This window comes from Conger conger, chromosome 16 (assembly GCF_963514075.1).
Source record: "Conger conger chromosome 16, fConCon1.1, whole genome shotgun sequence".
NCBI classification, from domain to species: domain Eukaryota; kingdom Metazoa; phylum Chordata; class Actinopteri; order Anguilliformes; family Congridae; genus Conger; species Conger conger.
This window is the reverse complement of record NC_083775.1, coordinates 37,648,667-37,663,666: the sequence shown is the minus strand read 5'-3', so window position 1 is coordinate 37,663,666 and position 15,000 is coordinate 37,648,667. Positions and strand designations below refer to the sequence as shown.

General features: G+C 43.4%; 1 protein-coding gene across 2 annotated transcripts in view; it reads right to left on the bottom strand.

Moving 5' to 3' along the window:
- The window catches only part of lrrc4ba (leucine rich repeat containing 4Ba), a 36,835-nt gene extending 26,303 nt beyond the window's left edge, over positions 1-10,532 (bottom strand). The window contains exon 1 of one of the 2 annotated variants that reach the window (XM_061224299.1): positions 10,431-10,532. The gene's annotated coding sequence lies outside the window, so the exon portion shown is untranslated. The remainder of the gene's footprint in view (positions 1-10,430) is intronic. The other variant, XM_061224300.1, reaches the window with a different exon arrangement.
- Between the last annotated feature and the right edge of the window lie 4,468 nt (positions 10,533-15,000).

The following is a 15,000-nucleotide window of genomic DNA, read 5'->3' as shown; positions in this document are numbered from 1 at the left end:
AGCTTAATGCACCAAAGGCTTTTTGCTGTATTAAATGTATTAATTGTACAATATTATCGCTAAAACATGCTTTAAATATGAGGGAAACTACATATCCCCTATATGATTAATAGGTTGTAGCATATATGCAACATTTTCCCTGATGGATTTGATGTATACTTTCAAATATGAAAGTGGCCATGAACATGAGATAAATAACACAAGTCATAACTTGAATCACATAAGTATCTTACAAGATTTCTGTAGGATTTTTCCATATGGGTGACCGCCATGGCCCCCGTCATCACAATCACTGTAACACAGGGGCGTCCCATCTTTTCCCAAAAGCGCCGGTGTGAGGTCAGGTTTTCATTCTTGCCCAGCACCAAGTAACCTGATTCTACATATCAATATCTTTATAGAAGACCACGATTAGGTGATTAGGTGAATCAGGTGTCATCATGCTGAGCTAAGACAGAAACTTGCACCCACAATGGCCCTTTTCGGATAATCACCATCATCAGCCAAACACACAGACAGACAGACAGACAGACAAATTGACAGACCTTTAGACAGAGAGACTGATAGGCAGACTGACAGACCGAAATGGATCTGACAAACACACGGATGGACTAACATACACAGACAAACACACGGATGGACTAACATACACAGACAAACACACGGATGGACTAACATACACAGACAAACACAAACAGACCAATAAACAACAAAGCACCTTCATGAATTGGAGATTGTAATTGGCATTTCACCCTAGAGAGTTATGTTTAAATATTTATTGTATTGAGTGTTATTAAGTTTACACACAGTTATGTTTAACTGATTACAGAGTGCTATTGGGTTTACACACGACATAGTTAGGTATCTTTAACTAATTACAGAGTGTTATTGGGTGTACACACTGCAGAGTTATGTTTAGCTAATTGCAGATTGTTATTGGGTGTACACACTGAAAAATTATGGGTTATATGCCCAGGTGTTCAAAGGCAGATGATCAGATATTTTCAAATTCCAGAATGTTCCTTCCGGCGGCCATTGCAAATCTTTTTTAAGTAATGCAGGCAGTCCGAGGGGACTTTGCCCCAAAATCAAAGCATTGCTATCAAGGCCCAACAATCCAACCGTTTTATGAATGAAACACTGAACTGCACGTGTAGACTGCGGCTCAAAAAACAATGCTAACCAGCTCAACCTGCACACCCACTGACCCACAGGGAAACAATGCTAACCAGCTCAACCTGCACACCCACTGACCCACAGGGAAACGATGCTAACCAGCTCAACCTGCACACACTGACCCACAGGGAAACGATGCTAACCAGCTCAACCTGCACACACTGACCCACAGGGAAACAATGCTAACCAGCTCAACCTGCACACACTGACCCACAGGGAAACAATGCTAACCAGCTCAACCTGCACACCCACTGACCCACAGGGAAACAATGCTAACCAGCTCAACCTGCACACACTGACCCACAGGAAAACAATGCTAACCAGCTCAACCTGCACACACTGACCCACAGGGAAACAATGCTAACCAGCTCAACCTGCACACCCACTCACCCACAGGGAAACAATGCTAACCAGCTCAACCTGCACACCCACTCACCCACAGGGAAACAATGCTAACCAGCTCAACCTGCACACCCACTCACCCACAGGGAAACAATGCTAACCAGCTCAACCTGCACACCCACTCACCCACAGGGAAACAATGCTAACCAGCTCAACCTGCACACCCACTCACCCACAGGGAAACAATGCTAACCAGCTCAACTTGCACACACTGACCCACAGGGAAACAATGCTAACCAGCTCAACCAGTGCACACACTGACCCACAGGGAAACAATGCTAACCAGCTCAACCTGCACACACTGACCCACAGGGAAACAATGCTAACCAGCTCAACCTGCACACCCACTGACCCACAGGGACCCACAGCTCAACCGGCCACACTGTGCCCGTCCGTTTCTTTTACCTAACTTAGCCATTCCTCTCAAGTTTCTATTAGAGAAGGTAGAGCAGGGGTGCACAGCAAGGGTCGATCTGTTTCAGGATTTTGTGATTATTTTATTAGCTCAATCATGATATGTGTAAATCTGACACATGTATAAGCAGCAGCTACAGGCACAGACTGCAGGTGTATCCTAAAGACCTCACTGATTCAGTGCAGGAGTGAACCAGTGTAGTAAAACTAAAAAACTAAAATGAAGGTAACTGGTTAGAACAAAAACCAGCACGTAGATCGGCCCACCAGGACCGGAGGTGTGCAGCCCTGTCGTAGAGGCACATCCTAGATGGGATTTAATATGGGGAGTTCAGGCTTGCTGGCTACGGATGGACTTTACTGCTGTTCACACAGTTTGGTAAGAGGCGTAATACGTATTAGCTAAACCTAACACCTGTGCTGGTTACTTAGCTAGCATGCAAGTTCGTTAAACCTGCGCTGGTTACTTAGCCAGCATGCAAGTTCATTACACCTGTGCTGGTTACTTAGCTAGCATGCAAGTTCATTACACCTGTGCTGGTTACTTAGCTAGCATGCAAGTTCGTTACACCTGTGCTGGTTACTTAGCTAGCATGCAAGTTCATTACATTACATTACATTACATTACAGTCATTCAGCAGACGCTCTCATCCAGAACAATGTACAATAAAGTGCACAATCAAAACCAGGGACAAGTGCGTTTAAGACCCTAGAAGAAAGTATAGTTCCATATATAGTTCCATATAGTCCCAGACTGATCACAACTTGAACCCTTGAAGAGTCAACTTTCTTGGATCAACTTTCCAAACTTGGCAGCTAGAATACCCCGAATAGTAAAATAATTACATAATGTCCCTAATCCAGACAAATGCCTAGTGGTTAAATTACATGACTGGAACCCGGGACATTTCTGGTTCAAGCCCTGGTGAAGCCATGAATAGATCCACACAGCTGTTGGGCCTTTGAGCGAGGCCCTTAACCCTGCATTGTTCAAGGGGGGATTGTCCCCTACTTAGTCTAATCAACTGTAAGTCTCTTTGGATAAAAGCGATAGCTAAATAACAAATTATAAAGAACACAGATAATAATCTATGCTCATCAAGCAAAGCACTTTATTAGATATTTATTAAACTTGTTTTTTAGACTTCTACTTAAGAGTTATGATGCGTTGTGTGTTCAGAGATGCTCTTCTGCATACCATTGTTGTAATGTGTGGTTATTTGCGTTACTGTCACCTTCCTGTCAGCTTTGACCAGTCTGGCCATTCACCTCTGACGTCTCTCATTAACAAGGCGTTTCTGTCTGCAGAACTGCTGCTCACTGGATTTTTGCACCATTCCTTGCAAACTCTTGAGACTAGTATGCATGAAAATCCCAGGAGATCAGCAGTTTCTGACATACTCAGACCACCCTGTCTGCCACCAACAATCATTCTACAGTCAAAGTCATTTAGATCACATTTTTGTTTTTGATGTGAGCATTAACTAAAGCTCCTTACCCAGATCTACATGATTGTATGCATTGCACTGCTGCCACACAATTGACTGAGTAGATAATCACATGAATAAGTAGGTGAAATAAGGTAAAAATGTTCCTAATAAAGTTCTCGGTGAGTGTATATTTTACATTCAAACATATGTGGAAACTGTATACTTTAATTTAAATACATTCACTCTCATGTTTCAATATTTATTATGAAGTAATCAAATTTTTTTCTGAAAACCATAGGTGTCAAAGTTATTGCTCACTCCTTACAATTGTTATTAAAAATAAAATCAAATAAAGTTAAATTGGCAATGAAAATTAATTTAGTTAACCTCGGTCTAAAGGAACTGTACTGTGTCATTCCATCACTTTCTGTTTCCCTGGAGAATACACAAATGAGGTAAATGAGGAATTGACTGTTGCTATACTGGCTATCTAACATTGTAAAACTATACAGTACTGTCTTAAGTACATGTAAAAAAACCCCGTAAAATAAAGATCCTTTTAAAACAGAGCAGTGAACCGTTAAAAACTAAATCAAATCAGTATTTGTTGAGACCACGCCTCGCCTTTAAAACGGCATCAATTTTCGGCATCAATGAATGCTTGGAATAATTCTTTACTTGAGTTGGAACTAGCGAAAGACTATTTTCTCTCCCGCCCATGACTTTACAGTGGAACCTGGGCAGAATTACCTACATAAATTCAAGCAAACCAATAACCTTTTCGTGTCTTAGTCTGGTCATATTGTTCAAGTGCTGCAACCGAATGAAACATAAGATATACGATTCCATAAAGAATACATGAACAACAGTGTTATAACACGTGTATAAGGCATTTATAAAGTGTGTGTGAACACCACCTAACAAGCAGTCTGTGTGCAAGCCTGATCATCAGCATTTTAATCAACTTCCATCATTACCATCATTGTCATCACTCCCATCCGCACCCTCATCTCCTTCTTCATCACCATCATCGTAGTCATAAACAGCAGCCTACAGCGTAGTGGCTAAGGTGCTTGACTGGGACATGGGAGGTTGGTGGTTCATGCCCTCAATGCAGATGTCGGGCCCCTGAGCAAGGCCCTTAACCCAACATTGTTCCAGGGGTTGGTCCCTGCTTAGTCTAATCAACTGTAAGTCGCTTTGGATAAAAGCGTCAGATTTTTTGAGAGTTTAGAGGGCAACAAACCAACAAACTCGCACACATAAATATACACACACACAAAAAAATATATATAAATAACAATAAAAATACATACACAAACACATCTAATTTACATAAACTTACATAAACACACATACATATATACAAACACATATGCACACATATTCTCTCATATAAACGTACACAAACATACATACACATACTCACACAGTATTTGGACAGTGGTACAATTTCTCTTCTTTTGGCTCCAGCACATTGGATTGCAATGAAACACTATGTTTACATGCACACACTATTCTGTTTTTTTCCATTATTCTGAAGAGAATATTGGGAATAAGCTATTTACATGGCTACTGAGAAAGGAATGTTCTTTAAACATTCCCATTTACATGCAGCTGTGCACAGTATGATTAAACGTAAAACTGCCAGGTAACATTACGTACCTTACCTGCTGTATTTAACCTCTAAAATGTCTAAGAGTAGAATCATTTCTATTCTATTCATCCATCCTTGTGACCTGCAAAAAGCTAACATTCATGCCGCTCCAGAGTTACTGTAAAAGCCAGGATACCCATTGGTGATGTCTATGGGTCTATGATACACTTACTGTAAGCAAGGGATATACTAGCAAATATGAAGTGTTATTTACTTTCATTTATTTAAATACTCTATAAATACCAAAAAATTGGGTGGTCTGATACCAAAGGTGCTATGTTCTAAGTATAACACATCTAGGTGTAAATACCAGGAAATAAAAGCTGAAATTCTGAACTGTTCTCTCATCTCATCTTTCTATCTCAACCCCAAATGTATTCAGTGTATTGCAAAAACAAAGGAATTGGCCTTGCTGTTCCAATACTTTTGGAGGGGAGTGTAATACCGAATATTGCTCAAATAACTGAAACAATATTGGTATATGCCACATCTTAACCAGAATATGCCGTATACAGTATAGGGCGGAAAATACTATTCACATGACCCGTATCTTAATCAGAATATTTTCTTATTAAGAATAATATAGGAATGTGACTGTGCATATAAACCTAGTCAATGAATATGTGATTAAATAGCAGTGTCACCTTTAATTTGAGTATTCAAAATTAAATTGCTCCATTAAATTAAATGTAGAACTGAATTAAAGGTATTTACATCAATATTGGGTAATCCCCGTAAGACTTACATCATTTCAGAGGACCAAATATAATTGGACAGTTGGCTTCCCGGCTGTTTCTGATTAGTCAGGTGCACTCAATCAACCTTGTTAGTGCAGGTATAAGAAAGCTTTCAGTATCTTGTCTTGATGCTAGGCTTTGGCTTTGGAGTCTGTTATTGGTGATTCTCAACATGAGGACCAGAGTTGTGCCAATGATAGACAAGGAAGCCATTATGAGGCTGATAAATAAGAACGGCCAGAGACATAGGCCAAACAATAGGCTTAACAAATCAACCGTTTGGAACATCATGAAGAAGAAAGACAGCACTGATGAGCTCAGTAATGGCAAAGTTCCTGGCAGGCCAAGAACGACTTCTACAGTTGATGACCGAAGAATTATAGCCATAACGAGGAAAAACTCTCAAACACCTGTCCGACAGATCAGAAACACTCTGTGGGAGCAGGCTGGCAGGATGTGTCAGTGACCACTGCCTGCAGACTTCACAAACACATCTAAAGAGCTGCAGAAACAGTACGGCCAGGATACGGTTTCTAGTACCTAAAAGAGCCTCTGGAGTCCTGGAGAAAGGTCAGAAGGTTGCTGGAGCAGCCCAAGGACCAAAGCACCCCCCCCCCCAATCTGTGGGACTTGGTGTTGGGGTACAGTGGTTTGGGCATGTATGGCTGCCACAGGCACTGGCTCTCCATTGATTGAAGTCAGGATCAATACTAGATACTGAAAGCTTTCTTATACCTGCACTAAGGAAGCGATTGCATACACCTGACTAATCAGAAATAGTTGAGAAGCTGGCTATGTAATTACTTTTGGTCCCCTAAAATGAAGGGACTATGTATCAAAAGGGATGTAATTCCTACACAAGTAGTTCCTGATATGGATGTAAATACCAAAATTAAATGTGGCAGCCTGCATTTTAATCCCATTACCCATTGCTTCATATCAAATCCAATGTGTTGGAGTACAGAGCCAAAATAACAGATATTGTACCACTGTCCATGTATACATAAACATGCACACACATCTTTATACTTCCTCCTAAGGCGCACACACACACACACACGTATGCACATACACACTGTACATCCAGTCTGTACACACGTGTACTCCCACACAACTCATTCACATCGCCTAGAGCTACACGCATTTACACACACGTACAGTACTGTGTATGCACTAAATCCATAAAGAAAAGATGCTTTCAAAAATAATGAAATCTGAAGTTGAAAATGTACTATAAAGAGCAGGGGACAATTAAAAACTAAATCAAATCAATACTTGTTATGACCACCCTTTGCCTTTATAACTGCATCAATTCTCTTCGGTACACTGTCCTGCAATTCTATGAGAAAATCAGCTGGTGGGTTGAACCAAACATATTGGAGAACTTGCCACCGTTCTTCTGCTCTTGGCTATGCAGGTAATCCCAGACTGGTCTATTGCTGAATATGTTACTTTATTTCATGAGATACAAAAAATGAAAAAAACTCACTGTAACATGGAATTTTTTGGAAAACGTATGTTTGGAAAGCTTGAATTTTCTAAAGATCTAGGGTGCCAAAGACTGTATAGTACTGGCCATGTAAACACATAGTATGTATGTACATACTGTATATATACACAATTACACACACACACACACACCTATAGACACACATGCATACAGTGCAGTCCGTAATTATTTGGACAGTGACACATTCTTTTGTTGGTTTGGCTCTGTACTCCAGCACATTGAATTGAAAACAATGAATATGATCTTAAAGTGCAAACTTTTAGCATTGATTTGAGAGTTTTTACAGAAAATCCGTTTTGGGTGAACAGTGTAGGAATTGTAGCTGTTTTTATACCCCCCCCCCCCCCCACACACACACACACACACACACACACACACGCGCACGCACTCACACAATTCTAGGGGACAAAGAAAACCACACAAAAAAAAAAATGTGTCACAGTCCAAATACTTATGGACTGCACTGTATATACACACGCATATAACGAGACTGAACGCTGTCCATTAATAAAATATAGTGGACTTGTGCTATCAATTCATATTGCTAATTGGAGTAGTTCCTCCAAGTGCTCTTCAATAATTAATATCCAGGCTCCCATCTTGAGTGCCCCAAGGCAACTGCACAGGCATGGGCTGGAACTCAATCAAACCGCTAATCACTAATTATAAGCCTGCTACTATTAGCGGCGGCGCTGCGCGTGGGATGGGCGGAGGCCGGGCCTGAAGAGGTCCCCGTCGTGGGTGTGACCGTTCCCCGGGCACGGGGGGGCGGCTTCTCCCCCCAACCTGTCGCTCCTCCCGCCCACGAGGAGACCGGCGCAAGGCCGTTCTTAAACTCTTTATCGTCCTCTCCTCCACTGCAGGGGAATCTATCACTTCAGCCAGAACAATGCACCTTATTTCCAGAGGTGACAACTCTCTCTTCACTATCAGAAAACATCTGAAGAGCGAATATTGGCCACGTTTTCTAGGCCACGCCGCAGATACGTAAGGGCTCGTTAAAAAGCCACGCTCGTATTAAATCCAGACACCTACCGTACTGTGCAACAAAAAGGGGTTGTTTTATGAGGTTATTTGTTTCGCTGTAGCAACACAGCAAACATGTATATTTCCTTAACAGGAGACCTTGGTGGCACACATATGAAAGTACCAACTGCCAATAAGCACAAACAGCAATGTCAGTCTGCGATGCCCGATTGATCTGCCAAAGAGGTACGTCCGGCAAAAGTTTCTTTAGCTTTCAACATTTTTAAGAGATCTTGCTCCCTTTAGAGTAAGATCTCTGAAACCAAGCAAATAATTATGCCTAAGACTATTTGGGGGGCGCTACATCCTACTAAAAATAAAAGCACAAATTTCCCATGCGCTGGAGAGCACAGAAGCGCATTCGGCCACGTACACGCTAAAACACGTCCGTTGAGGCATGTGATGGGATTTAAAAGGACAGCCAGACAGATTGTGTCAGTGTGTGATTTCACACTGGGTAACCCAGAAGACCGTGCTCATTACCCTTGGCTCCTATTGGTTCACTGATAAGGACCAGCAGCAGTGCAATGGTAGCCAAAAGTGCTGAGGAAGTGCTATAGGGAACGGAGCTAATATTTCATTAGCAGCTGGGAGGAGTAGGAAAACCACACACCACAGGACAGTTCGGCAAACGGTGTGGGCCACTGTTACATAAGAACCACTAAAAGTTTTACCAACAATTACACACACATGCGTGTTTCTTAGAAACTAGGGTGGCGTGTTTGCTAACAGTGAGTCCGTGTAAGGAAGATCCTGGGTGTATTAGTGACAGAACTGATCTATGTGTCATTGATTTTGCTTGTTTAGCTTATTTGGTTGTCTTCCCCCTTTTTAAGCCCAAGTGTTCTCCTTTCAAACATCACCCATATTGTGCAGTTTTCCAACTACAACAACCACATTCTTGGCCTCTCTTTTTACCCAGAAAACCCCTCTGCTCCTACCCCAGGCAAAATTTGCCCCACTCTTCAGACCAGAAAAATCCATTGGTACAATGGCCCATTTCCTCCAAGTGGAAACTGTTGAGATATGGGATGCACATATAAATGAACTCACCCGCACATGCAAAATAATAATAATAATAATAATAATAATAATAATAATAATAATAATACATGAATACATAAAGAGTGCTAACCTCATTTATTTGGTATAGGCCCCAGTCCCCCACTTTCCCTGTATAGTCCGCATTTCTTGGACAGACCGTCGCTTACGGTAACTGAAATATACACCTTGAGCAACATTAACGAAATTAATTGTTGATTCCCTAGAATGCCGACTGCGTCAGGCAATGTACATCTCATGTCCGAAGTGACCATTTTTTCTATATTGCAAATAAGGGAATAGCGATAAGTGAATCAATAAATTCCACAAATAAAAAAAAATGATACATTAGCATTTTGGTAATAAAACACCCCGGCCCTGGAACTTGACGGCAATTGAGACAACTGGCTATTTTCAGCACCTGCTGTAGCAACAGTAACGTCCCCCGTTTACTGACGAGCCGTATGCATGGAATCAACGACAATTTCACAAATACACGTGTGATAATCTAAGAATACAAAAACGCGGTACGTATATGATTACGAAGTACTGGACTGCAATCACCGTGTTGCATACGCTATTGAAAATGAAACATTTGGTCGCATCTGATTTCCAGGAAAAGGATTTTGCGAAATTTGCCACTTTCTGAATGCCAGCTGCTTGCTTGCATTTATCTTCACTTAAAACTTGTGCATCATAAATAACAATTATTTAGCCTGTTTAACAAACACCGGTGGTCTGTAGCTACACAAATGCATTAATTCACACCAACACAGCACGCGCGTTCGCGCGCAGACACACGCATAAGCAGTGCACACAAACAGACACACACATACACACACTGCCGCATTAATTCTGTTGTAAAGATTGCCATAACGCGCCATTTCAATGCTTATTGATCTTATATCGATTACATATTAATTGCGTGCTACATTGTCGCACATCCATAAAACATTACATTTCCATTATTTCAGCATTTTAACTCTCGCAAATAAAAACGTCTATTTCCATGGTACCATCTGTCCCATTTCTCCTACCTCTTTTTTCCTCTTCTACGCTTCCAACAGCAGCTGCGTAGAGTCGATGTCTTCTCTCTCTCTCTCTCTCTCTCTCTCTCTCTCTCTCTCTCTCTCTCTCTCTCTCTCTCTCAAATTGATTCACCCTCGCACGAGCCTTCGAGCACAACGATTTCTCCTGACCTCCTGTTTGCAGGAGAAGAAAGCGCGAGCCAGGTCAGATGGAAAAATGAATACAGATGGAAATCTGGAAGCGATTGCGGCGCGAAAACCACACAGCGGTTTGCCGAAGATCATCCAGGACGCTTAAAAAAGGTTATTTAGCTCAAATATAAAAGTATTCTCTCAGCCCAGCTTTCGCGACCAAGCCGTACAAGCGAGTGCGACTGGGGAGGGGGACGGGGGTGTGGGGGGGGACGGGGGGGGCTGTATATGATAGCGCACCAACATTAACTGCACCTCCGACTACTCTGTATTGAACGGCAATAACAATCGTCGTACCATTATAGAATAGAAATTACCTGAAGAGAAGAGCACGCTAATCCAAAATGGAAATCAATTACCGAACCCGAGGCTCCGGTGGCGCAAATGTTGGCTCCATTAAAATGCTGAGACAACTACAGCAACAACTTGAATTTTCGTGTTGGTGTTTATAACATTAAACTGCAGGTTTTGAGCTCAAGAGACGCATGCATACCCTAGAACTACGAGTAGCACTACTAGTACCCTAGCTATTCCACACATTGAACAATGATCACCCATTAAAAGCATTATGCAATATGGAAAGAAAGTAAGTTTAATATCTTATTTGGTTTGGCTGTTTTAAAAGAAATGTGGAACGAATTGAGAGGGCAAATCCTGCTAAACACGCTGCCACACACCAACAAACAACCCCCACTCCAAACGTGGCGTTAGGCACGGTAATCATTTCCGAAAGACGGAATTTGTGCAAATAGCTTGACGTAAAGAGACAAACTAGGCCTGCGTAACACATTCCGAATGCATCATGCATCTTCCATGCAGGTCGTGCAAGATGGGCTACAAATCGATGCTCTTGCCGCCCGGAGTGATGCACAGTTCCCTAAACGCGGCTTCATATCACTCGATCGAATATATATGATGTTAACCTGTTAAATTGTCACTTTGAGGGAAATGTATCAGCATCGCAATGAGTATTACAGCGGTGTGCTTATTAGAACGACACCAACCTGTCACGCCAACCTGTCACAGCAGGTGCGCATCAATTGAAGTATATGGACTTAAGTCTAAATTTAGTCTCATGTTGCAAAACGAAACGAGAGGACAGTTTCCCCTTAGCAACGTAGTGTATACTGCAGATTACTTTTGCATCATCCAAGTGAAAAGTCTTATGTATATGTATATAAAATACAGTCCGAGAAGTTTGTGTCCCTGACAGAAACGGATAGGTGCGTGGCGCTGCCCCTGTTTTACAGCGCCGTCCACTCCTTCAGAGAGCGGCAGAAACAATCTTGTTGACTTTGCTGCAAGTGGCCCAAGGAGGGGGTGGGGGTTGATACATGTGTTTGACCGTTTTATTCGCTCGTTTTTTTCCCTATTGCGTGTGGAGATCTCAGAGTGCCACGTCTGTCTTTCGGTCTTATTCGCTTATACCCTTACTATGGTGATGAATGCTGTCGCCCCCAAGGACACGCTGAAATGACTGCACCCGTGCCCCGTGCCCCCCCCCCCTCTCTCTCTCTCTCTCTCTCTCTCTATTCAAAATGCTTTATTCACAATGCATATTTTACAATACAAATTACCAGAGGGTTATAATATCTCTCTTTCTCACACATGGACATACACGGACACACACGCTGCCCATTCCCCTGCGCCCACCCCCACCCCCCCTCTGCAGTGCACAATGGAGCGCTCACAAGGCTGACATCACATCTATACGATTAGCTCCGTCTTCCTCCCACCACTCCAGGTTCCTGACACTCGCCCTCTGCCTGCGCTGTAGTGTAGTGTCCTAAACATTCCCGATGAATCCTATAGCAGTGGGCACGCTCCCTCTCTCTCCTCTCTCCTCTCTCTCAGTCCATTAAATTTCCAGTCACACAGCAGTGCAGTGGATGTCCCTCCCTCCCTCCTTCCCTCTTTCTCTTGCCTCTCTCGCTCACACACACACAGACACACACACCACATTTAAAAATCGTAGCCTTTCCCGGATCTCTCTCCCCCTCTTGTCTACGGACCGCTCTATCTCCACCTCCGTCCTTTTCCGTCTCCCTCGCTATGTAAATGAGTCTCCCGCCGCTCGCCGCCTCCCGGTGGCCGCGGTAACGTACTGCGGCGTGCTCTCGGGCTGTGAGTCCGAGAGGGAAGCTGCCGCCTTCACCGCCGCCGGTTCCTTTTTCGCACTACAGACAGGACGCGCGCTGGTACTACAGGATGTGAGACGACACCTAACCCGTGCCGCTCTGAGGATTAATACAGTCAACGCGAAGAGAAGCCGAACGGAGCAGGCAACGGTGCGCCTGTAGCGTAGTGGTTAAGGTACACGACTGGGACACGCAAGGTCGGTGGTTCGATCCCCCGTGTAGCCACAATAAGATCCGCACAGCCGTTGGGCCCTTGAGCAATGTGGAGTTAAGGACCTTGCTGCATTGCTCCAGGGAATGATTGCCTCCTGCTTAGTCTAATCAACTGGAAGTCACATTGAATAAAAGCGTGTACATGTAGTGCTCTGGTTGCTGACAGAGGAACTTGTGGGGAGCCTGTCCTGCTCATGTGGAGGTCTGTCCGGTTTATTAGGATCAGCGGTTTCATTAGCTTGGAGCAGGAAGTGCATTGTGGTTTGTGGGGACAGCGACTGTTCATCTCCTGTCTTCCATTACAGTTTGTACTTTAATGGAACGCTCAGCGTCGCGCTTCGCATTGCAGTTGCTTAGCTGTTGCTTTTCATCCAAAGCGACTTGCAATTGATTAGACGAAGCAGGGGCCAATCCGCCCCCGAAGCAATGTGGAGTTAAGGGCCCAACAGCGGCGCTGATGTTATTGTGACTACACTAGGGTCTGAACCGCCAACCTGCCAGGTCCTAGCCAAGCACCTTAGACACTAGACTGCTGTGTTTTGCTGCGCATGATTTGAACCTAAGGGGTTTGTCATTAATTTTCATGTGACTGTTCTTTTTAAGTGTACACACCTGCAGTTCTTACATTTCCATTTCCATTTTAGTTATTTGGCAGACGCTTTTAATCCAAAGCGACTTTCGAGTGCATAGGTTCTTCCACAAGCTAAAGCATCACATCCATAACTAGTAAAAGGCTTAAGGTCTTCTGGATGACAACACCGCACCCCGCTGCTTCTCAAACTGGTCAAACACGGTTAGGGAAATACAGGAGAACCCACAGTAAACTGAGAGGGGTTACGGTTAGGGAACCTAACCCCAAATACAGGAGAACCCACAGTAAACTGAGAGGGGTTACGGTTAGGGAACCTAACCCCAAATACAGGAGAACCCACAGTAAACTGAGAGGGGTTACGGTTAGGGAACCTAACCCCAAATACAGGAGAACCCACAGTAAACTGAGAGGGGTTACGGTTAGGGAACCTAACCCCAAATACAGGAGAACCCACAGTAAACTGAGAGGGGTTACGGTTAGGGAACCTAACCCCAAATACAGGAGAACCCACAGTAAACTGAGAGGGGTTACGGTTAGGGAACCTAACCCCAAATACAGGAGAACCCACAGTAAACTGAGAGGGGTTACGGTTAGGGAACCTAACCCCAAATACAGGAGAACCCACAGTAAACTGAGAGGGGTTACGGTTAGGGAACCTAGCCCCAAATACAGAACCCACAGTAAACTGAGAGGGGTTACGGTTAGGGAACCTAACCCCAAATACAGGAGAACCCACAGTAAACTGAGAGGGGTTACGGTTAGGGCACCTAGCCCCAAATACAGGAGAAATAAAAAAAGTAAACTCTTCACAGCCTCAAATTTACTTCTCATATTCAGACAGGAAGTTACATTTTAATAAGTGGTGGGTGACAGGCAGTGAGGTCATTAATTGAGTGTCTTGGTCAGGGAACGCCTTGCTGTAATCCTGACTCTCGGCCCGTCATAAGTACGGGAATGGGAGTTTTTCAGCTCCCAGGTGATTCCAAAATGTATTTGTTTTGGTGGTGATGAAAGGAGCAGTGGATCTGGAGATGTTAAAAAGGCGTCTCGCCCCATTATGGGAGGGACCTGCGCGTCTCGCTTTGTGACTCAATCCTGAAAATACCCGCCCTCCACCAGACACCCACCACACACACGGACACATACACAGAGACACGCATACTGTACACAAACACATACACACATACTTTACACACAAACACATACTGTGTACACAAACACACACACATGCATACACAAACACCCACATGCACACACACACAAACACACACGTACAGTACACACACACAGCACTGGGCAAATAACCTGCTCTCATTATTTAAAATCCAAACTGACACCTACCGAGTGGCATGTGATGTAACTGGCACTTCTTACATTCACAAAAGCAGTTACAGTGCACTCCATAAGTATTTGGACAGTGACATTCTTCTAAAAATTATTTATT